Source organism: Bufo bufo, chromosome 2 (genome assembly GCF_905171765.1).
Source record: "Bufo bufo chromosome 2, aBufBuf1.1, whole genome shotgun sequence".
NCBI lineage: Eukaryota > Metazoa > Chordata > Amphibia > Anura > Bufonidae > Bufo > Bufo bufo.
This window is the reverse complement of record NC_053390.1, coordinates 355800803-355824514: the sequence shown is the minus strand read 5'-3', so window position 1 is coordinate 355824514 and position 23712 is coordinate 355800803. Positions and strand designations below refer to the sequence as shown.

Sequence of the window (23712 nt, the reverse complement as noted above, 5' to 3'; positions counted from 1 at the left end):
ACTATCCGTTATTTGTCTTGTCTGTCCTTCCCGCACGTATCCTAAGTTAGGGACTGCCGTCCAGTTGTCCCCTGTCACCAGGACTCGTGAGGCAAGTAGGCAGGGCCAGGGGTGAGGGTAGAGCGCAGTTGTCACTATCCTCCCCCCTGTGTGTGTGTGTACGTGACCGTTACAGATTAACAGGCCCAATAACCACTGTATAATGAATCCTCTGGTGACCCTGACTGACCATGTCTCTAATCTGACGCAGATGGTGCAGGAGCTAGGGGAAAAACTCAGTTCTTTTGAGTTAGGGCAAGGTTCTTTCACTCCTCAGGCCTCCAGTCTGCATTTTGAGCCCCAGATTAAGCTCCCATAACCCTTTTCTGGAGACCGAAAGAAGTTTCTCTCTTTTAAGGAGAGTTGCAGACTTTACTTCCGTTTGCGCCCCGTGTCCTCTGGCCCTGAGAGTCAACACGTGGGCATTATCATTTCCCGACTACAGGATGATCCCCAGGACTGGGCGTTCTCTTTACCTGCTTATATAATAATTATAGTGGATGGCACTCCTTTGTGTAGCTGTCGGTGCTCAGTGGAAAGGGTCAGTCGGAAATAGGTCAGTCCACCTGATGTCTCCAGATCTACAATACTAAGGGCGCGCAGAGAAGGGCGCGCAGCCGCCACGCTGGAACAAGGTCCTAGTGGACCGAAACGTTAGCCATTTTTCAAAAAGATCCAATTCTGGGATGGACAATAAATTAATTATTTCTGATGATCTGAAAACGAGTGCCGTGGTTTCTTCCTATTTCACTCTTTACCTGCTGGCGCCAGTTGTTTAACGTCTGTGGAGGGGTTCTTTCAGGCCCTGGGTACCCTCTATGATGAACCAGACAGGGCTCTGGTAGCTAAAACGGCTCTAAAGGCACTGGTTCAGGGCAATCTACCTGCGGAGGATTATTGCACCCAATTCAGAAGGTGGTGTGTCCCCTCAGGATGGAACGAACCAGCCCTGAAGAGTCAGTTCAGGTCAGGTCTGTCTGATAATTTAAAGGATCTTCTGGTCAGTTATCAACTTCCAGAGACCTTAGAGGAGATGATGACCCTTGTTGTCCGACTTGACCGACGGGTTAGAGAGAGACGACAGGAACTACAGTTCTCTTCCCAGATGGTGGTCTAGCCAGAGGCCTATCCCAGAGACAATGCTGAGGTCTCCACCGAGGAACCCATGCAGGTTGGCATGACCCGAGGGAATCTTTGCCGCAGACGTGGAGAATGCTTTTACTGTGGAGATCCTGACCATTATATCAACCAGTGTCCTAAGAAGGTCCTCTCTGTCAAGTCTCCTAAGGCAAGGCAACCTAAAGACCAGGTACACCCTGCTTTTTCTAAATGTAAGCTTTTGGTACCCATTACGATTTCTCTGGGGGTAGATAAATGGCCGGGTAAGGCCTTTATTGATTCTGGCTCAGCGGCCAGCTTTATTGACTCTGAGTACGCTGTAAGATTGGGTATTCCAATGTTTGCTTTACCACCTCCTATCCATGTCATGGCTATTGATGCTACTCCTCTTATTGGTGGTACGGTGAGCTCATGTACCTCAGAGATTTCTCTAACCGTGGGTGTGTGCCACTCAGAGATATGTTCCCTTTTAGTCCTGGAGAACCTACCAGTTGAGGTGGTACTAGGGTTGCCTTGGCTACGACTACATAACCCCACTATAGATTGGTCCAAGGGGGAGTTGGTGAGATGGGGGCCTAAGTGTGACTCGTGCTTGTCCGTGGTACAGGCTGGGGTCTCAGTAAACAACTTTACCCACTGTTGTTAGGGAATATTCTGATGTATTCTCATCACCAACCCCGGAGGTTCTACCCCCCCCATAGACCTTATGATTGTATTATAGAGCTAGTAGAGGGGGCCAAGTTTCCTAAGGGGCGAATTTATAATCTTTCTAAGCCCGAACGCAAGGCCATGGAAGATTATATTAAGGAGAGCCTTGGTAAAGGGCATATTAGACCTTCTGTCTCTCCTATGGGGGCGGGGTTTTTCTTTGTTAAGAAAAAAGATGGTGGTCTTAGGCCATGTATCGATTACCGGAGATTAAATAAAATCACTGTCCAGAATAGATACTCCCTCCCATTGATTCCAGATTTATTTAACCAGGTTCTGGGGGCAACCTGGTTTTCCAAGATTGACCTGAAAGGGGCATACAAACTAATCCGAATCAAGAAGGGAGACGAATGGAAGACGGCATTCAATACTCCGGCAGGACACTTTGAATATCAGGTGATGCCTTTTTGACTCAGCAATGCCCCAGCTGTGTTCCAAAACTTTATGAATGACATTCTTAGGGAGTTCTTAGGTAAATTTGTTATTTTCTATCTTGATGACATTTTGATATTCTCTCCTGACTTCGAATCCCATTTGTCTCATGTTAAACAAGTATTAGAGGTGTTGAGGGAGAATCAGCTATCCGCTAAGCAAGAGAAATGTGTCTTTGGTGTACAGGAGATTCTGTTTCTAGGGCATGTTCTGACTCCTCACGCCTTCAAGATGGATCCTGGTAAGGTACTAGCAATTAAGGAATGGGTAAGACCTTTATCCTTAAAGGCCTTACAACGGTTCTTAGGTTTTGCCAATTACTATCGTAAATTTATTATGAATTTTTCTGTAATTGCTAAACCGTTGACCGACCTTACTAAGAAAGGGGCGGATTTGGAAAATTGGTCTACTGAGGCCATTTCTTCATTTGAAAAATTAAAAAAGGCATTCAGTAGCGCTCCCATTCTGATCCAGCCTGATCAGGAGAGACCTTTTATTGTGGAGGTGGATGCGTCCGAGGACGGCGCAGGAGCAGTCCTTTCACAAGGTCCTGCTAGCCTCACTAACCTGAGACTGTGTGCCTTCTTCTCCAGGAAATTCTCTCCCACGGAGAGAAACGACGACATAGGGAATAGGGAGCTGCTGGCCATTAAATGGGCATTTGAGGAGTGGAGGCATTTTCTGGAGGGGGCAAGGCATTGTGTTACTGTTGTCACTGACCATAAAAACCTTATGTTTCTCGAGTCTGCTAAGAGGTTGAATCCCCGTCAAGCCAGATGGGCTCTGTTTTTTACTCGTTTTGATTTTTCCATTACGTTCAGGCCGGGAAGTAAAAATGTGAGGGCGGACGCATTATCTCGGAGCTTCCATGCTTTTCAAGCTACTGAGGTACCACCTGAATCCATCCTACCAGCAAAAATCTTCATAGCAGCTCTAACCCAGGATATCTCGGCTCGCATTAGGTCTGAACAACATCTGGCACCGGTATCCACCCAAACAGATAAGTTGTTTGTTCCCGTACAATTTCGTCTCCAGCTGTTGGGTGAGTGTCACGATTCTGCCTTTTGTGGACATCCGGGTGTTGAGGGCACTAAGGATCTGGTTTCTAGATCTTATTGGTGGCCCACTCTAACTAGGGATGTCAAGTCCTACGTGTCCGCCTGTGAGGTTTGTGCCAGGTCCAAGACACCTAGGACTCGCCCTGCTGGTAACCTACGACCCCTACCCATTCCCAGTAGACCCTGGTCCTATATCTCGATGGACTTTATAACTGACCTACCGCCGGCGGAGGGTAAGACTGTGGTTTGGGTAGTGGTCGATAGGTTTAGCAAGATGGCCCATTTCATTCCCCTGTCTAAACTCCCGAATGCCAAAACTCTGGCGTCTATTTCTGTGAAAAAAATTGTTTGATTGCATGGTATCCCGGAAAATATTGTTTCTGACAGGGGTGTGCAGTTTGTGTCCAAATTCTGGAGGGCCTTCTGTCAAAAATGTCAAATTTCATTGTCTTTTTCCTCTACCTACCACCCTGAGATTAATGGGCAGACTGAACGCCTTAATCAGTCTGTGGAACAATTCTTGAGGTTGTATGTTGCTGATGACCAGCAATTATGGGTTAAATTTCTTCCATTGGCTGAATTTGCTTTGAATAACCGTGTCAATTCTTCTGCTGGGGTTTCACCTTTCTTTTGTAACCATGGTTTCCATCCCCGTTTTAATTCTGGGTCATCCGTCTCCTCCTCTAACCCTGAGGCAGATAGTCTCTCCTCTGAACTGTGCACAGATTGGGCCCGGGTTCAATTGAACTTAGAAAAGGCTCAAAGTTCTCAGAAACTCACGGCCGATAGGAGACGTTCAAGGGGGGTGAATTTTCAGGTTGGGGAAAGGTATGTTTGTCCTCCAAGAATCTCTCTCTTAAGGTAGATTCTAAAAAGTTTGCTCCTCGTTTTATATAAGATCACAGAGGTGATTAACCCGGTATCATTTAGGATGGAGCTGCCCGAGTCATTCCACATTCATAATGTGTTCCATAAATCTCTACTTAAAAAATATTTTGAACCGGTAGTACCATCGAAAGCCTCGCCTCTGCCGGTTCTTGTTAATGATGCTGTCGAGTATGTGGTGTCTAAAATAGTGGATGTCAGGAAGGTGCGTATTTCCTTGCAGTACCTGATTCACTGGAAGGGGTATGGACCTGAAGAGAGATCTTGGGTACCTGCCAGGGAGGTTCATGCTCCTAGACTTGTTCAAAAATTTCATTTAGAACACCCTGAAAGGCCATCGCCTGGAGTCTTGGGTCCGGTGGCCCCTCGTAAAAGGGGGGGTACTGTAATGGGGTGCCGAAGGCGTACTCGGTCTCCCATCAGCCGCAGACCCGCTGCTTAGCTTCTGGAGCGAGGATCTGTGTTTGACCTCGTTCCCAGGGCGGCTGGGAGGCTCCCTGCTCTTAGGTCTGCCTTGAGCACCGAGCTGATCACTCGGTGCTCGACTGGTTGGTCTGTCGGTCATGTGACGCTGGCCACATCACATGACCCTCACTCCCCACTATAAATACAGGCAGCCTGCTGGCCACAGGTTGCCTGTTAATTTATGTTCCTGGCGTTTGTTGGATACCTGTATACTTACCTGATCCTGTTCCCTGATGATCCTTTGCCTGCTCCTCCTGTACTGCGCATCCCTCCTGGTATTTTGACCTCGCCTTCCACCTGACTATTCTTTGCGGACTCCTTTGGTACTTCTCGACTCTCCTGGTATTTATGACCCTGGCTTCTCCTGACCATTCTTTGCTTATCCCTCTGTACTGCATTGTCCTCTTGGTTTTGACCCGGTCCGTTCACTATCCGTTATTTGTCTTGTCTGTCCTTCCCGCACGTATCCTAAGTTAGGGACTGCCGTCCAGTTGTCCCCTGTCACCAGGACTCGTAAAGGCAAGTAGGCAGGGCCAGGGGTGAGGGTGGAGCGCAGTGGTCACTATCCTCCCCCTGTGTGTGTGTGTACGTGACCGTTACAGGGTGGTTGGGTCTTACAGTGTATGCCAGGAAAATGATCTTTGGGAGTCAAGGAGAGTCAGAAATCAATCAGGGACAGTCTCAAATCAATAAAGATTATTGCCAGAGAGAGTGAAGGGAATGGCTTGGATTCCAAAGAAGAATCGTGTGTGTTGTGTAGAATAGGGACAAGCAGGGCAGCTGACAAGGGAAAGAAGACAGGAGCTGTGGCTGGCTGTGCCTGCTATCAGAATTGCAGGTACTGCACTGCAGACCTTAAAGGGAACCTGTCACGTGGATTTTGTGTATAGAGCTGAGGACATGGGTTGCTAGATGGCCGCTAGCACATCCGCAATACCCAGTCCCCATAGCTCTGTGTGCTTTTATTGTGTAAAAAAAACGATTTGATACATATGCAAATTAACCTGAGATGAGTCAGAGCTTGAAAATATGACTCTTCTCTGGTCACATAAGTAAGATATGACTCTTTTATGCTAATTTGCATATGTATCAAATCAGGTTTTTTTACACAATAAAAGCACACAGAGCTACGGGGACTGGGTATTACAGATGTGCTAGCGGTGATCTAGCAACCCATGTCCTCAGCTCTATACACAAAATCCCGGTGACAGGTTCCCTTTAAAAGCAGCAACCTGCAAGCAAATACTGTCACCCCCCCCCCCCTTCATTTTCATAGAAATCCTTTTTTCTGTGGGGTTCAATTTAATTAAGCAGCATATATACGTGATTACCTCAGCAATACCCAAGGTGTAGCAGCAATCTACCATTGTGTGTATTAAGGTAAAGCATCAAGCCTCAATCATAAGTTTACATATATTTAATTTCCACATGGTTGCAATTTAAATTTTTCTTTGGGGGTCAAGTTAATTAAGCTGCATATGTAGAGGATTACTGCATCAATACCCACATTTTATCACTTCTCAGCCTGATTTCCATAAATAGACCTCGCCTTGCTGGCGGTTCCCCATCTTGTCACTGTTGCTGTCTGTCTGCCTACCATCACGTTCTATACGGCTACATGATGCGGCCTGTATCATGCCACTAATACCTCAATTGTTCGTTTACATGTATTCAGTTTCCATGCGGTTGAAATTATAATTTTTTTTTTGGGGGTGGGTTCAATTTCATTAAGCAGCATATGTACGTGATTACTGCATCAATACCCACATTTTCTCATTCCTTAGGCTGCTTCTGTTGACTAGACCTCACCTGGCGGTGCCCCATCTTGCTACTGTTGCTGTCTGTCTGCCTACCATCATGTTATGTACAGCTGCTGCTGTGGTCTTCACCATACAACTTATGCCACTTTCCAACCATGATGTTCTGTATGGCTGCTGCTGCCACTTCCATCATGCCACTGCTGCGACCTGCCGACCATCTTCCTTAGGGCTGCTGTTGCCTCCATCATTCTGCTGCTTGCCTGCCAACATGTACCAGCAACTGCTGCTCCTCGCTGTTCATCCCCTACTGCCATCACCATTAACGTGATGCATCTGCTGCCACTATCGCTCCTAATACTACTATGGCCACTACTACCATAGACAGCTTTGTATGTCCCATGCTATACTGCTCCTGATGCCACTATTGTGGCCGCATGCCACTATTTCGATACCGTACCCTTTCTACATCCACACTGCTCCTAATTAGAAATTAGAAGGGAGAATTTTTTTAGGCTTGTTCACAATCAGCTTCTTTTTCTTCTGACAGTCAACACTTGCACATGACATATGGGCAGGCATTCCAAACATGTCAAACGATAATTTGGGAATGCTTGGTCCCCCAAGCCACTTTTTATAAAAAAAATTATCCCATAACACCGTGTATGTTTAAACATCATCTGCTCCCGATAAGGGACAATGTTTGGAAGCTTTGGAATATGAAAACACAGGTGCCAGCACAGTGTGTTTTTAGACACGTTGTATGTTAATGCCGTCAAATGTTAATTTACCCATAGCTATGTATGTCAGTGTCACTCAGACATCATTTTCTGTTGCTGTCATTGCTTTCCACAGCTTAGTGAGGGGGCAGACACTGCAGGCAGGCCTGGGGCCTTCATTAGACCCCAGGCTGCCATGCAAAGACATCAGCACCCTGAAATCTCATTCTTGGGTGCTAATGGAAGATAGAGAGAGCTTCCTCCCACTAAATGTTTAGATGTTGTGGTTGATACTGACAGCAGCATCCAAGGGGTTTAACATGAGAGACCCGAGACCCCGCTGACCTCTGCACAGGAGATGTAAAGAGAAGGCGGACTAGCCTAAGGCTCCTTAGTGACCGCCATAAAAAGGCATATGAGAGGTCAGTAAGAGGTTAAAGGAACTGCAAAGTGTACCATAAGGGTCCATTCCAACGTCGTAAGGTCTGGGTCTGCATCCATTCCACAATTTTGTGGAATGGGTGTTTTGGATCTGGTCAAGATACCAGGTAGGTGTCACAGATGAAGTTGCAGATAGCTGGAAGTTATGAATAAACGTCCGACTGGCTTGATCCCAAACTAAGGAGCATATAGGTGACCCCTATAAAACCCTAAGAGCTCACCCTGACTGCTAAGCACATACAAGGGTCTCAAAGGTAGACGATTGTATGCCCCCGTACCTAAGACTTTGTGACACCTGAAAACCCTATAATAGTGAGGGGACACGACCACCGGCTCCCTGCACTTCATACGGAGGGAGTCAGAGTCACCTAGAATCAAGCCAGCAAGGAAACACAATACATGAAAGGACTTATCTGAACAAGCAGCAGCAGAAGACTCCAGCAGTGAACACTTCAATCCAGGAAGTAGTATAAACCGCAAAGTGAGGCAGTATGGGAGGGAATATAAAGGAAAGAGGATTAGTCTAAATAGGTGACACCTGGGAGAAGAAAATGAGATGAGAAAGTGAAACCAAAACAAAGAACATCATGCAAGAGGTAGAGAAGGACGTCTGTCAGACCTTCTCACAGAAGTGGCGGTGACAGTACCCCTCCCTCTACGGGTGGACTCCGGACACTCAGAACCCACCTTCTCAGGATGAGACCTATGGAAAGCCTTGATGAGACGAGTGGCCTTAATGTCCGCCTGTCACGGCGGAGAGTGGGGGAAACCCCCCGCCGTGTGATGTTAAAGGGAAAGGGAAGCCACTAGGCCAGGACAACAGAATCAGGGAGCTTGTCACCTCCTAAAGCGTCCCTAACTCTGACCCTGACTCCTAACTGTATGAGCCAACCCAGATGGTAGGAGGGCTCATACTCAGGAACCTCGGGTCCCTACTAGCCCTCAGGATATCCCTGGACTAGGAGCAGGGTAAGATGACCTGTTCCTCCTAGACACGGAGGAACAGAAGTCTAAACTGACCAAGCTGCAAGGAAAGGGAAACATATACAACATATGGATATGGCAGGTGAGTGAAAACAACTTCCACACCTACCTGCCACAGACACAGTGACTGGAACCCATGCTCAAACGCTGATGTCCACACCAAACATAGAGGGAGACAGCACACACACATTAAACACACAGGAAACCAGATCCATAGCTGCAATAAGGTTAGACACCACACAAACATAAGCTTAACATCAATACATGTTTTATGACCACAAGGGTGGCCCTCACTGGACAGATGGTATAAGACCAGGAGGATGACTCCAGCATAAGGCATGGCTGGAGTACCCCTCAGCTACAGGGATCCAGCAGAGGCTAAATAGCCCAAGTAGCCACACCCACACACACCTTCTCTCCCTGAAGATGCTCTACACGAAACGTGCGTTGGGGTATCCGGTTCACCACTCAGGTACTCATGCCATGGCTCCATTGTGGTTAGCTTAGTATTTGTGATCCATGTACTATGTATGCTTGCACTTTGCACCTTATATCCTTGGTACTGTTTTGGATCTCCATCCTGTCTTTTTAGCCCTGGTTTTAGGCCCTATTTTTCAGATATCCGGTTTACATTATTTATATATTATGTCATTTATATGATTTTCTTAGCCTGGATATTTATATGTACATGCCTATATACTAGTGTTGCCGTATTTCTTCCTGTGTGTTTTATACCCACCACAGCATTGTCTTTTACTTGTATTTTATCATATTTTGTATCGTGTTGAGACTTCAATAAAGTTTATATCCCTTTATTTGTGCCAGCCTTTTTTCCTTCTTTGGTGTTTGATTTTGCGTGCAGGTTTGGCACGGGTACTCACTTCTGTGAGTCATTTATTGGTGTTGACAAACATAAGCTTAACATCAATACATGTTTTATGACCACAAGGGTGGCCCTCACTGGACAGATGGTATTAGACCAGGAGGATGACTCCAGCATAAGGCATGGCTGGAGTACCCCTCAGCTACAGGGATCCAGCAGAGGCTAAATAGCCCAAGTAGCCACACCCACACACACAAACTAGGAAAGGAGTTAACCCTTCCAACACCAGACAAGGTAAGTGTCACATAAAGGGGGAATGTACACATAACATGAATCCCGTGCTCACCAAACATAGACAGTGAACACATACAGCAAATGTTGCTAGAAGCAACCGCATGCCTTGACAGCGAGCCGCCTAGCAACCAACTCAGTCTGCTACACTGCCAAACATAATTATGTTGCCAGCGGCAACCACAAGTGAGACAAACATACAAACTGTCCTAACCTGCGGTAGACAACAAGCAGACCGCTGACAACTGCATGCGACACAAAGAGTCACGACCATAGGCCGTGACACTCCCACCCCTCAAAGCCCCCCCACCAAAAAAAAGGGAAACTAGTGAGGAAAGCAAAAACAGGGATGGGAGAAGGGAAAAAGTAGCAGAAACAGTGTCAGTGCCAGGGAGTCTCCCCAGGACTGCTGCCAGCCCCTGGAGCAACACACAGGAACCAGGGCGCGAGCAAACAAACAGCCCGGAGAGACCGAACTGAACACTGCGTCCACTCTCAGCCACGGTTCACACCAAGTCGCTGCCAGCATGCATCCTCCACCAGCATACACCTAAGCCAGTCCAACAAGGACTGCAGCCAGCCACACCGACACAAGCAAGAGAACCACTGAGACGTGGACGAGGGGAGACCCAAGCACAAGTGCCAGTTCACACACACTGCAACCACTGTTACAGAAAACTGCATTGTAACAGGGTTCCCCTTTCACCCTCCCTCCGGAGGATAAGCATGTGCGCCAGAAAACAGCAGGCGACACATGCTGCGCCCTCTTCCGAAGGCAGAGACACTCCCACCCCTCAAAGCCCCCCCCAACCACAAAAGGGGAAGGTTGGTGGGGCACAACAAACAATGGGATGGGGTAGGGGAATGACAAAGTAAGGGGGCACCAATACAGACAACGGTGAGAATCGAATGACGGGGAAAAGCCACTCACCGCGCCGTTAACGGTGAAACCCCCAAAACGCTCTCCCTCCAGAGAACGCGCATGCACCCCATCAACAGATGGCGATACATGCTGCACTCTCTTTCAAAGGTATAACAGTAAGGAGCTATTGTGATCATAGTGTCACGGCGGAGAGTGGGGGAAACCCCACGCCGTGCGATGTTAAAGGGAAAGGGAAGCCACTAGGCCAGGACAACAGAATCAGGGAGCTGGTCACCTCCTAAAGCGTCCCTAACTCTGACCCTGATTCCTAACTGTATGAGCCAACCCAGATGGTAGGAGGGCTCATACTCAGGAACCTCGGGTCCCTACTAGCCCTCAGGATATCCCTGGACTAGGAGCAGGGTAAGATGACCTGTTCCTCCTAGACACGGAGGAACAGAAGTCTAAACTGACCAAGCTGCAAGGAAAGGGAAACATATACAACATATGGATATGGCAGGTGAGTGAAAACAACTTCCACACCTACCTGCCACAGACACAGTGACTGGAACCCATGCTCAAATGCTGATGTCCACACCAAACATAGAAAGAGACAGCACACACACATTAAACACACAGGAAACCAGATCCATAGCTGCAATAAGGTTAGACACCACACAAACATAAGCTTAACATCAATACATGTTTTATGACCACAAGGGTGGCCCTCACTGGACAGATGGTATAAGACCAGGAGGATGACTCCAGCATAAGGCATGGCTGGAGTACCCCTCAGCTACAGGGATCCAGCAGAGGCTAAATAGCCCAAGTAGCCACACCCACACACACAAACTAGGAAAGGAGTTAACCCTTCCAACACCAGACAAGGTAAGTGTCACATAAAGGGGGAATGTACACATAACATGAATCCTGTGCTCACCAAACATAGACAGTGAACACATACAGCAAATGTTGCTAGAAGCAACCGCATGCCTTGACAGCGAGCCACCTAGCAACCAACTCAGGCTGCTACACTGCCAAACATAATTATGTTGCCAGCGGCAACCACACGTGAGACAAACATCCAAACTGTCTTAACCTGCGGTAGACAACAAGCAGACCGCTTACAACTGCATGCGACACAAAGAGTCACGACCATAGGCCGTGACACCGCCACTGGGACCCACATCCTCTCCTCAGGACCATAACCCTCCCAATGAACAAGGTACTGGAGAGAACCGCGGACAATGCGAGAATCCACAATCCTAGAGACCTGGAATTCAAGATTACCATCAACAAAAATCGGAGGAGGAGGCAAAGAGGAGGGTACAGTGGGTTGGACATAAGGTTTTAATAGGACCTGTGAAAAACATTATGGATCTTCCAAGTCTGAGGAAGATCAAGACGGAAGGCAACGGGATTGATGACGGACAAGATCTTGTAAGGCCCAATAAACTTAGGACCCAACTTCCAGGAGGGAACCTTCAGTTTGATATTCTTTGTAGAAAACCACACCAGATCACCCACATTCAGGTCCGGACCAGGCACACGTCTCTTATCCGCCACACGCTTATATCTCTCACTCATCCTCTTCAGATTACCCTGAATCTTTTGCCAAATAAATGACAAAGACGAGGAAAATCTCTCCTCATCAGGTAAAGCAGAGAATGTCCCAAACTGCGGATGAAACCCATATGCACCAAAAAATGGTGACTTATCAGAGGACTCCTGGCGATGGTTATTTAAAGCAAACTCAGCAAGGGACAAAAAAGAATACCAATCCTCCTGATTCTCCGCCACAAAACAGCGCAGATATGTCTCCAGATTCTGATTTACGCGTTCGGTCTGGCCATTCGACTGCAGATGAAAAGCAGAAGAAAATGACAACTGAATCCTCAAGCGAGAACAGAAGGCCTTCCAGAATCTGGAAACAAATTGTGTGCCCCTATCAGAAACAATGTCTGAAGGAATGCCATGCAATTTAACAATGTGATCAACAAACGCTTGCGCCAACGTCTTAGCATTGGGTAACCCAGGAAAGGGAATGAAATGCGCCATTTTGCTAAAACGGTCCACTACCACCAGAATCACAGTCTTCCCCGAGGAACGAGGCAGGTCCGTAATGAAGTCCATGGACAGATGCATCCAAGGACGGGAAGGAATGGGTAACGGGAGGAGAGAACCCGATGGCCGTGAATGAGGGACCTTGGCACGAGCGCAGGTCTCGCAGGCTGCCACAAAATTAGATCCACTGTGGCTCTACTCCCCGGGTGTCCAGCAAGGACAGTATTGTGGTGCTCCTTAAAAACCTTGTGTCGTAAAGCGAGAGGCACAAACAACCTCCCAGGAGGACAAAGATCAGGAGCCTCTGCCTGGGCTGCCTGAACCTCTGCCTCCAAATCAGGATAAAGAGCAGAGACGACCACCCCTTCATAAAAGGTAGAGAGACATCAGGTTGTACCAAAATGGGAGCGGAAGCAAAACTCTCTTTGATACTAGAAAAGGCCTTAAGCGCATCTACCGACCAGGAGGAAAAATCTACCCCCTTTTTAGTCATATCAGTGGCTTAACAACAGAGGAATAATTCAAAATGAACTTTCTGTAATAATTGGCAAAACCTAGAAAAAATCCAAATGTGATCTAGATACACCAGTACAAATTTCCCCATTAAATGATAAAAAATGCTGTTCACAAAATGTTGGAAGACGGCCGGAGCATTCATCAAACCAAAGGGCATAACCAAATTCTCGAAATGACCCTCAGGGGTATTGAAAGCCGTCTTCCATTCGTCCCCTTCCCTGACCCTGACTAGGTTGTATGCCCCTCTTAAATCCAACTTAGAAAAAACTTTAGCCCCAACAATCTGGTTAAACAGGTCCGGGATCAGAGGAAGCGGATATGGATCACGAATTGTGATACAGTTCAGCACCCTGAAATCCAGACAAGGTCCTAAAGAACCATCTTTTTTCTTAACAAAAAAAAAACAAGCGGCAACAGGGTCGGATGTGTCCCTTTCTCAGGCTCTCAGAGATATAAGTACGCATAGCGACTCTTTCAGGTTAGGAGAGATTGTATAAACGTGATTTTGGCAGCTTGGCGCCTGGGATGAGATTAATAGGGCAATCGTACTCCCGGTGAGGGGGCAACTCCTGGACACCACTCTTGGAAAACACATCCAAAAATTCAGAGAGAAAAGATGGTACAGTCTTGGTAGAAACCTCTGAAAGAGACGCCGTGAGGCAATTCTCTCTGAAAAACTCACTCCAACCATTTATTTGCCTTGCTTGCCAATCAATGGTGGGGTTATGTTTAGTGAGCCAGGGTAGCCCCAACACTAGAGGAGTAGGTAATCCGCTTAGGACGAAACATGACATATCCTCAACATGAGCATCACCCACAGTCAAATGGATATTGTGAACTATGCCCTTTAACGATCTTTGAGAAAGTGGAGCAGAATCGATAGCAAAAACAGGTATATCCTTTTCCAAAGTGCATACCTGGAAACCATGCGTTATAGCAAATTGATTATCAATGAGATTGACAGCTGCTCCACTATCTACAAAAATCTCACAAACAATGTTCTTGCTGTCTAGCGCCACCCTGGCAGGTAGGAGAAAACGGGAACTACAAGCAAACGACAAACCTTAAATTTCCGCATCAACCTTGCCAATAGTAGCAAATGGAAAGTTTTTAGAGTTTTTTTTTCTTTTTGTTTCTTTTTTATTACCCTCAGAAAACTCCATGAATCTCCTAGAGGGGAAAACATTAGCCAAATGATTTATACCCCCACAACAGAAACAAACCCTCCTCTGAGAGCTGAATCCTCTACTGTCAGAGGCAAGCAAACCCAGCTGCGTGGCCTCCTGCTCAGAGGGGATTGAGAGAGACTGAGACCCCTGCGTACTGAATGAGACAGCCCCACTGGCCTTGGGCTGAATATGACAGGAAGGAGTGGTCTCTCCTCTCTCTCTAAGACGCCTGTCAATACGAACTTCTAGAGACATGGCAGACTCCAACGAGGCAGGTCTCTCATGAAAAGCAAATGCATCTTTCAATCCCTCCGAAAGACCATGGCAAAATTGACTTCGGAGTGCAGCATCGTTCCAACCAGTATCAGCTTCCCATCTCCGAAAATCAGAACAATATATCTCTGTGGACTGTTTACCCTGGCATAAAAGACGCAGTTTAGATTCAGCCAGAGCAATACGATCCGGGTCATCATATATCTTCCCCAGGGCTACAAAAAATTCATCAACCGGCAGCGAAAAGGCCCTAGACTGAGCGTTATCCCTGAGCAGCGAGATGATGATCCCCACCCTCTGCTCCTCATCACCAGAGGAATGGGGAAGTAGACGAAAATGGAGTTTGCAAGCCTCTCTAAAGCAAACAAAATTCTCACTACCCCCGGAGAACGTATCCGGAAGCGAGATCTTAGGCTCGGAACAAACTCCATGAACGCAAGCAGAACCGCTCACCTGAAACTGAGATACAGTTTTACGGAGATCTCCTACCTCCAGTGAAAGACCCTGCATGCGGTCAATCAAGGCTGAAACCGGATCCATGCTTAACCCCTTAAGGACTCAGGGAGTACCGGTACGTCCTAACTTTAAACCGGGATTCCGGCGCCCCAGGGGTTAATCCGGTGTCGCAGGCGTCGCCTCCCCTTGAAAATTTGTTGGCTTCTAGTGGGTATACCGGAATGCCAGCACATTGCTGACACCCTGGTATAAACGGCTGACATCTGTGCAGATGTCAGCCGTTTAACCCTTTCCATACCGCTGTCCGCACGGACCGCTGTATGGAAAAGGTTAACTGTCATCGGTCAGGGAGCTCCCTCCCTCTCCATCGGGGGGCTGCTGTGCCTTTGCAGCCCCCCGATGGAGAGGGAGAGAGCCCCCCGACAGCCACCCTCAGCCCTGTGCTTACCCTTCCCCGTCTGCGAAGTTGTGGCAGACGGGGAAGGTTCCCATGGCAACAGGACGCCTTCTCAGGCGTCCTGCTGTCCATGGTGCTGAACAGATCTATGCTAAAAGCATAGATCTGTTCAGTGTAAGTAAAATACAGTACAGTACAATATATATTGTACTGTACTGTATTATACAGACATCAGACCCACTGGATCTTCAAGAACCAAATGGGTCTGGGTCAAAAAAAATGTAAAAAAAAGTGAAAAAAGTTAAGATAAAAAAAAACATTTATCACTGAATAAAAATAAAAAAAATAAAATACACTACACATATTGGGTATCGCCGCGTCCGTAACGACCTGATCTATAAAACGGTCATGTTACTTTCCCCGCACAGTGAACACCATAAAAATAAAAAAATAAAAACTATGAGAAAATTGAAATTTTGCCCACCTTACTTCCCAAAAAAGGTAATAAAAGTGATCAAAAAAGTCGCATGTATGCCAAAATAGTGCCAATCAAACCGCAAAATATGAGACCCTACTCAAGATAATCGCCCAAAAACTGAAAAAACTATGGCTCTTAGACTATGGAAACACTAAAACATGATTTTTTTTGTTTCAAAAACGAAATCATTGTGTAAAACTTACATAAATAAAAATAAAGTATACATATTAGGTATCTCCGCGTCCGTATCGACCGGCTCTATAAAAATATCACATGACCCTCAGGTGACCACCGTAAAAAATAAAAAATAAAAACGGTGTAAAAAAAGACATTTTTTGTCATCTTATGTCACAAAAAGTGTAATAGCAAGCGATCAAAAATTCATATGCACCCCAAAATAGTGCCAATCAAACCGTCATCTCATCCCACAAAAAATGAGACCCTACTCAAGATAATCGCCCAAAAACTGAAAAAACTATGGCTCTTAGACTAAGGAAACACTAAAACATTTTTTTGGTTTTAAAAATGAAGTTATTGTATAAAACTTACATAAATAAAAAAAATTGTATACATATTAGGTATCGCCGCGTCCGTGACAACCTGCTCTATAAGATTACCACATGATCTAACCTGTTAGATGAATGTTATAAATAACAAAAAAAAAAATCGTGCCAAAAAAGCTATTTCTTGTTACCTTGCAGCACAAAAAGTGTAATATAGAGCAACCAAAAATCATATGTACCCTAAACTAGTACCAACAAAGCTGCCACCCTATTCCGTACTTTCTAAAATGGGGTCACTTTTTTGGAGTTTCTACTCTAGGGGTGCAACAGGGGGGCTTCAAATGGGACACGGTGTCAAAAAAAACAGTCCAGCAAAATCTGCCTTCCAAAAACCGTATGGCATTCCTTTCCTTCTGCGCCCTGCCGTGTGCCCGTACAGCGGTTTACAAACACATATGGGGTGTTTCTGTAAACTACAGAATCAGGGCCATAAATAATGAGTTTTGTTTGGCTGTTAACCCTTGCTTTGTAACTGGAAAAAAAATATTAAAATGGAAAATCTGCCAAAAAAGGGAAATTTTGAAATTGTATCTCTATTTTCCATTAAATCTTGTGCAACACCTAAAGGGTTAACAAAGTTTGTAAAATCAGTTTTGAATACCTTGAGGTGTGTAGTTTCTACTCTAGGGGTGCATCAGGGGGCTTCAAATAGGACATGGTGTCAAAAAAACAGTCCAGAAAAATCTGGCTTCCAAAAACCATACGGCGCACCTTTCACTCTACACCCCGCTGTGTGGCCGTACAGTAGTTTACGGCCACATATGGGGTGTTTCTGTAAACGGCAGAGTCAGGGCAATAAAGATACAGTCTTGTTTGGCTGTTAACCCTTGCTTTGTTAGTGGAAAAAATGGGTTAAAATTGAAAATTAGCCAAAAAAATGAAATTCTCAAATTTCATCCCCATTTGCCAATAACTCTTGTGCAACACCTAAAGGGTTAACGAAGTTTGTAAAATCAGTTTTGAATACCTTGAGGGGTGTAGTTTATAGAATGGGGTAATTTTTGGGCGGTTTCTATTATGTAAGCCTCGCAAAGTGACTTCAGACCTGTAGTGGTCCCTAAAAATTGGGTTTTTGTAAATTTCTGAAAAATTTCAAGATTTGCTTCTAAACTTCTAAGCCTTGTAACATCCCCAAAAAATAAAATATCATTCCCAAAATAATTCAAACATGAAGTAGACATATGGGGAATGTTAGGTCATCACAATTTTTGGGGGTATTACTATGTATTACAGAAGTAGAGAAACTGAAACTTTGAAATTTGCAAATTTTTCCAAATTGCAAAAAATATTTTTTTTTACTTCATTTTACCAGTGTCATGAAGTACAATATGTGAATCAGAATGGCCTGGATAAGTGAAAGTGTTTTAAAGTTATCAGCACTTAAAGTGACACTGGTCAGATTTGCAAAAATTGGCCAAGTCCTTAAGGTGAAATAGGGCTGAGTCCTTAAGGGGTTAAGACGGTAATGGCGGTTTATAATGTCACGGAGGAAGTTGCAGATAGCTGGAAGTTATGAATAAACATCCGACTAGCTTGATCCCAAACTAAGGAGCATATAGGTGACCTCTATAAAACCCTAAGAGCTCACCCTGACTGCTAAGCACATACAAGGGTCTCAAAGGTAGACGATTGTATGCCCCCGTACCTAAGACTTTGTGACACCTGAAAACCCTATAATAGTGAAGGGACACGACCACTGGCTCCCTGCACTTCATACGGAGGGAGTCAGGGTCACCTAGAATCAAGCCAGCAAGGAAACACAATACATGAAAGGACTTATCTTAACAAGCAGCAGCAGAAGACTCCAGCAGTGAACACTTCAATCCAGGAAGTAGTATAAACCGCAAAGTGAGGCAGTATGGGAGGGAATATAAAGGAAAGAGGATTAGTCTAAATAGGTGACACCTGGGAGAAGAAAATGAGATGAGAAAGTGAAACCAAAACAAAGAACATCATGCAAGAGGTAGAGAAGGACGTCTGTCAGACCTTCTCACAGAAGTGGCGGTGACAGTAGGTTGATGTACTGCTCCAAATTAGCAGATATTGTCTTTACATGCACGGAGGAATTAAGCAAAGACACACACGCTGGGGTCAAAGCAAAATCTCTTGTTTATTGTGTGTTCACACAGAATATACCTCCCCCGGTGGGAGGTGACTAAATGTGGTGCATTTCTTTTGGTTACTGGGAAATAATAGCAAGAATTTAATGGGTTAATCTTACACTTCTTTTCCATCAGGCTGACTTAAGATATCAGCTTCATAGCACAGCTCCACAACCCCCTCACTGTACCTAGGACCTTGGAATGCGCTCCTTCCCCCCTCCCATCTTCAAGATAGTGGAAAAGCTGTGTGCGCCTGGTATATCCAGGAAGTAGGATTTTTCTACTAAGCGGTGTCTAAGCAGTGTATATAGAACAACCAAGTATCCATACTGTTTCAGTAGTCCATAACTATTTCCCCTTGGAAACTTGATTGTAGACTATCCCTACCTAATGAATCCACTGGGCATACCCTTCATATCCTCTTCACCTACAGTGGGGACAACTTACCTTGAATAGATAAGCTCCCGGTTTCAGGGCTTATGGTAGTACCCGGGGATTCATCTTACCCTATCTCTGCACGGCATCATAACTGGGAGGGGGAACTGTGTTGAATGGCCTTTCCTTTACCTCTACCTGTAATATTCCTTGGACAATTCCCATGAGCCAACCCCCAATACCTTTAAACCAGTTGGCGGGGTTAAGGAAGGAGAAGGTATGAGACCGCCATGTATCTTTATTAGCTTTATGTGCGTCCAGCCATTTATCCCTTAGATCTGCCATTTTTTCTAGACCCACCTTAACTTGCAAATTACCCTGCGGGTCTATGTAATGGCAACAAGCGGGTCCCGCAACCTGGCACATACCTCCATCTTTAGCTGTAACATAGTCTAGAACTAATGTGTGTTGGTTGGTGACAACGATCAATTGGTTCTGCATGATGTTCGAGGTATTCATAAGTCTCATCACTTCCCATATTTGATCATCTAGATAATCAGTTGCTACCACCAAATGATCCCACATCTGCACTATCATGGGATATATGAAAAGGGTACTGAGAACTTTATTGGGAATGCTCATTTCTACAACATGTGGCTTACCGTTTGGTCTGGTTGTGTTATCTTTGGAACTACGGTACAAGGTGTGTTTAGGAATAGCATTTATATAAATTTTAGAGTCTGGTACTATAAAGATGGCAATGGTGCACAGTCCTGTGACATTCTCAGATACTCATTTGTACTCTTTGTGTCCACAAACTGAGTATATGTCCTCTGGAACTGCCACTGCTGTGCTATTGAATAATTGGGTAATTAATTTGGCTAAATGTTCCTTTTGCCAGCTCATATCCTTTCAACTGACCTTCGGTGGTGTTGGCTAATATACCTGTGATAAGGTCCTGTACAATACGGTGGATACAGGGTAGGTCTTTTCCGTTCATGGCATCTACACCAATACACTGCACGTGGCTGTCTGTTTCTGAGTCATTGCAACCTGAGTGTATATGTGGACTAAATGTCATGCCTTTGATTTGCACTTTGAGACAATAACAGTGTGTCCAGCTAGGAAAACATATGACATTAGCCTAGTATCTCTCTTGCCAGGGGGTAGAGCTATGATCTATTGAGGGTCCTGATCTGTTTATCATGAGCCATGGGGCATCTGCCCACCCTGCGACAGGCAAGGGCACTTCCCTGTCCTTGTCTTTACTGGATTTAACTTGGTATATGGGTCATGATAAGTAGGTGGATCCTCATGGCTTATTGTTCCGGGGTCGTCAGGACGGCCTTTACTCTTTTACAATGTGAGGCGTGGATCCAGGTGGGTCTCCCTTCGAGTTTCACAGAAGTTGGGGTAGTCAACAGCACTTGGTAGGGTTCCTCATATCATGGCTCGAGGGTGCTTCTGACGTGTTTCTTGACTACCACCCTGTATGCTTTCTTCTAGGGAGTCAGCATCTGGAATGGATGAGAGAACTCGTGCATATATAGTAACATAGTATATAAGGCCAAAATAGACATTTGTCCATCCAGTTCGGCCTCTTATCCTGCAAGTTTATCCAGAGGAAGGCAAAAAAAAACAAAAAAACTTAGAGGTAGAAGCCAATTTTCCCCACTTAAGGGGAAAAAACTTCCTTCCCGACTCTATTCAGGCAATCAGATAACTCCCTGGATCAACAACCCCTCTCTACTAGCTATAACCTGCAATATTATTGCACTCCAGAAATACATCCAGGCCCAGCTTGAATTGTTTTAGTGAACTTACCATCACCACCTCCTCAGGCAGAGAGTTCCATAGTCTCACTGCTCTTATATATGTTAGACAATTGTTTGCTCAATGCTATCACATATTTTGCAACAGATTCATAATGCATTTGTAGCTGCTGCGGAAAATACTGTCCCATTCTTGGCCCAGTCCCAAATAGGATCTCGTATGGGGTCGGTAAGCGGTGTGAAACGCTAGGTGTGACCCTACCATCTTCCAGACCTGTTGGGTTAGACTAGCAGTGAATGCTGGGTCCTGATCACTCTCAATGACCTCAGGTACCCTGAACCTACAAACAGTTTCCTGCATTAGTTTCTTAGCAGTGGGGTTGCTGTCTGGTTTCAGACGAGGTAGGCTTCTGGCCACCCAGAGAACAACTCTATCACTACTAGCACATATTGAAACCCTTGGCACATTGGCATCTGGATGTGGTCGATGTTTGGATCCTTTGGAATGGGTACAGAGCTCTGGAAAGGCACTTGGTGGGCGTGGGTTCAGTCCTGCCTGGGTTGCACTCGGCACAAATGAGGCAAGACTGGGAATGTCTTACCAGGATCGGGGTGATTTCTGGGGCCAGCCATATTTTGTCAATTAGTTCTTTCATGATGGTTTTGGATTGGTGGGTGGGCCCATGGGCCACTGAGACTATTAAGGGATAGAGGGCTCTGGGTAGGCACACTCTCTTTCTTTGTGTCCAGAGTTCAGATTCTTCTTCGAGGGCTGACTCTTTCAGCCATTTGTTTCAGTAGGTCCCATGTGACTTCTTTTTGTTCCAGGTCTTCCTGTGCTACCATAATCTGGTCTGACTGGACTCTTTTCTCTTCCACTGCTGCTTTCTTGGCTGCTTGGTCAGCTAGGGCGTTTCCTCTGGCCTCAGAGGTGTCATCTCGAGTATGGGCCTTTACCTTGATCCCTGCCACTTGGGTGGGCAGGAGTACTGCTGCCATTAGAGCCGCTACTACTGAAGCATTCTTGATTGGGGTCCCTGCGGCTGTGATGTAATCCCGGGCATTTTATATTACTCCAAGGTCAAGAACCACTCCAAAGGCTTATCTAGAGTATTTTGCCATGAGGCAGGCTTCAGTGAGGGCAATGAGTTCAGCCTCCTGTGCTGACTGGTCTGGGCGCAATTGTCTTGCACACAGCACCTCATACTCACTAGTGACCGCCATGCCTGTATGGAACTTCCCTTTGTCATCAGAATACCTTGAGCTGTCCACAAAGAGAGTCCAATGTGGGTTTGTCAGAGGAGTGTCTTGGTCTTTAGCTTCCATCATTGTGATGCAATCATGATCTTGTTCTTTGTAAAGAGAGTCGGTTGAGGTCCACAGTTCATCTTCCTGAAGATCCTCTTCAGCATGGAGATCAATAAAATCTTCAGAATCTCCATCTCCAGTATACTCCCCCCTTGGAAGAGGAAGGAGTGCAGCAGGGTTGAGGATATAGCATCTCTGAATGGTGACATTATCTGACAGGAGTAAACTACACTGGAGCCGGAGATGGTGCTGTGCAGTGAGGTATTTAGGTTGAGTCTGCTGGAGGATGGCAGAAATGTCATGGGGAGCCAGAATAGTGAGGGGGTGACCAAGCACAACATCAGATGTGATGTCCAGAAGAGAGCTGGCAGCATGAATGGCTCTGACACAAGAAGGCACAGCTCTGGCTACGGGGTCAAGGCGCTTAGAATAGTAACCCAGGGGTCTATTGCGGCCACCATGAGTTTGAGTAAGGACTCCAGTCGCAAGGCCCTGACGTTCCATGATATACAGTCGGAAAGGAAGGTTGTAGTTGGGGATGCCAAGAGCAGGGGCAGATGTAATGGCATCATCCTGTTGTGAGACAGAAAGCGGATATTGTGCTTTGCATGGCAGGACCTTGGGGTCCTTCAGGGTCACAGTGACTGGTGGGACATTGAGGCGTCCAATATCCTTGGGTCCTTTGGCCCAGAGGGTATCGGGGATGAGGTGCAAAATGGTTTGCAGCGAATCCCCTAGCTCATATGAATCAGTGACCTAAAGAGATGTTAATGCCATGAGGAGGCAAGTTTCTTCCGGGTATAGGGCTGTACCGAGGGTGACCGTCCCATCCTCTCTAAACTGTATGTTAGTTTGGATTTTCTGAAGAAAATCTGAGCCTAACAGAAGAAGGGGCATGTTTGGCTGACAACAAATTGCGACATGACTCCTGCTGGAAGTTGGAGCCAAAGGTTTTTGGTCCAGGAGAATCCAGGGGAAGTGACTGAGAGTGGCTTGGTAATGGGGTTATGCTGCACGACCCCTTCTAGTCCAGAACAGGGTAATTGAATGTCAGTGATGAAGGAAGGAGGTACGGAAGTCTCACATAAAACTCTGCGGGCTGCACCAGTGTCTACAAGGAATGAGAGTTCCTTCTCTGCCACCTCGAGAGTTGAAGGTCAGAGCCCTTAGGATAGGGGTGGGGATATGGTCCATTATTAGTGAAGAATACTCCCCTGTCTTGTTTTCCACAATACTCTGTAGGTCTGCCATGTACATCTATACGTTTGATGTACCTGTGACAGTTTCCTGAAAAAGGGCATGGGATGGGTTTCAGGATCTGGCAGCAGGTTCACTATGGTGAATAACTGCTGCGCGGTAAAGGACACATATTTTGGAGGTCCTTGTGGTCGGGTAATAGCTAGGGCTTCCTTTACAACTTTGAAATTGCCACTTTCTAAAGCTTGCATATTCCTTTGTAATTCATTAATCTGTTCCTGGAGCAGAGTTGGTCTGGGCAGGCTCGAGGGTTGGGTGTCGGAGCCACTATAGTCTATTGGGGTTGGTCACTTAGGGGTGTCCGTGTCTGAGTCTACAGGACCAACAACACTGTCCGGATTCTCTTGTTCAGGTGCTTCTGACTGTCCCCCTATCATGATTGAGGCAGGAGGTGGATTA

At 46.0% G+C, this 23712-nt stretch overlaps 1 long non-coding RNA gene across 1 annotated transcript; it reads left to right on the top strand.

Moving 5' to 3' along the window:
- The first annotated feature begins 1708 nt into the window (after positions 1–1708).
- Positions 1709–23107, top strand: LOC120991526. Its single transcript, XR_005776706.1, has 4 exons — positions 1709–1720; positions 4503–4509; positions 22819–22822; positions 23007–23107. It is a non-coding gene; the product is annotated as an uncharacterized LOC120991526 (long non-coding RNA).
- The last annotated feature ends 605 nt before the right edge of the window (positions 23108–23712 follow it).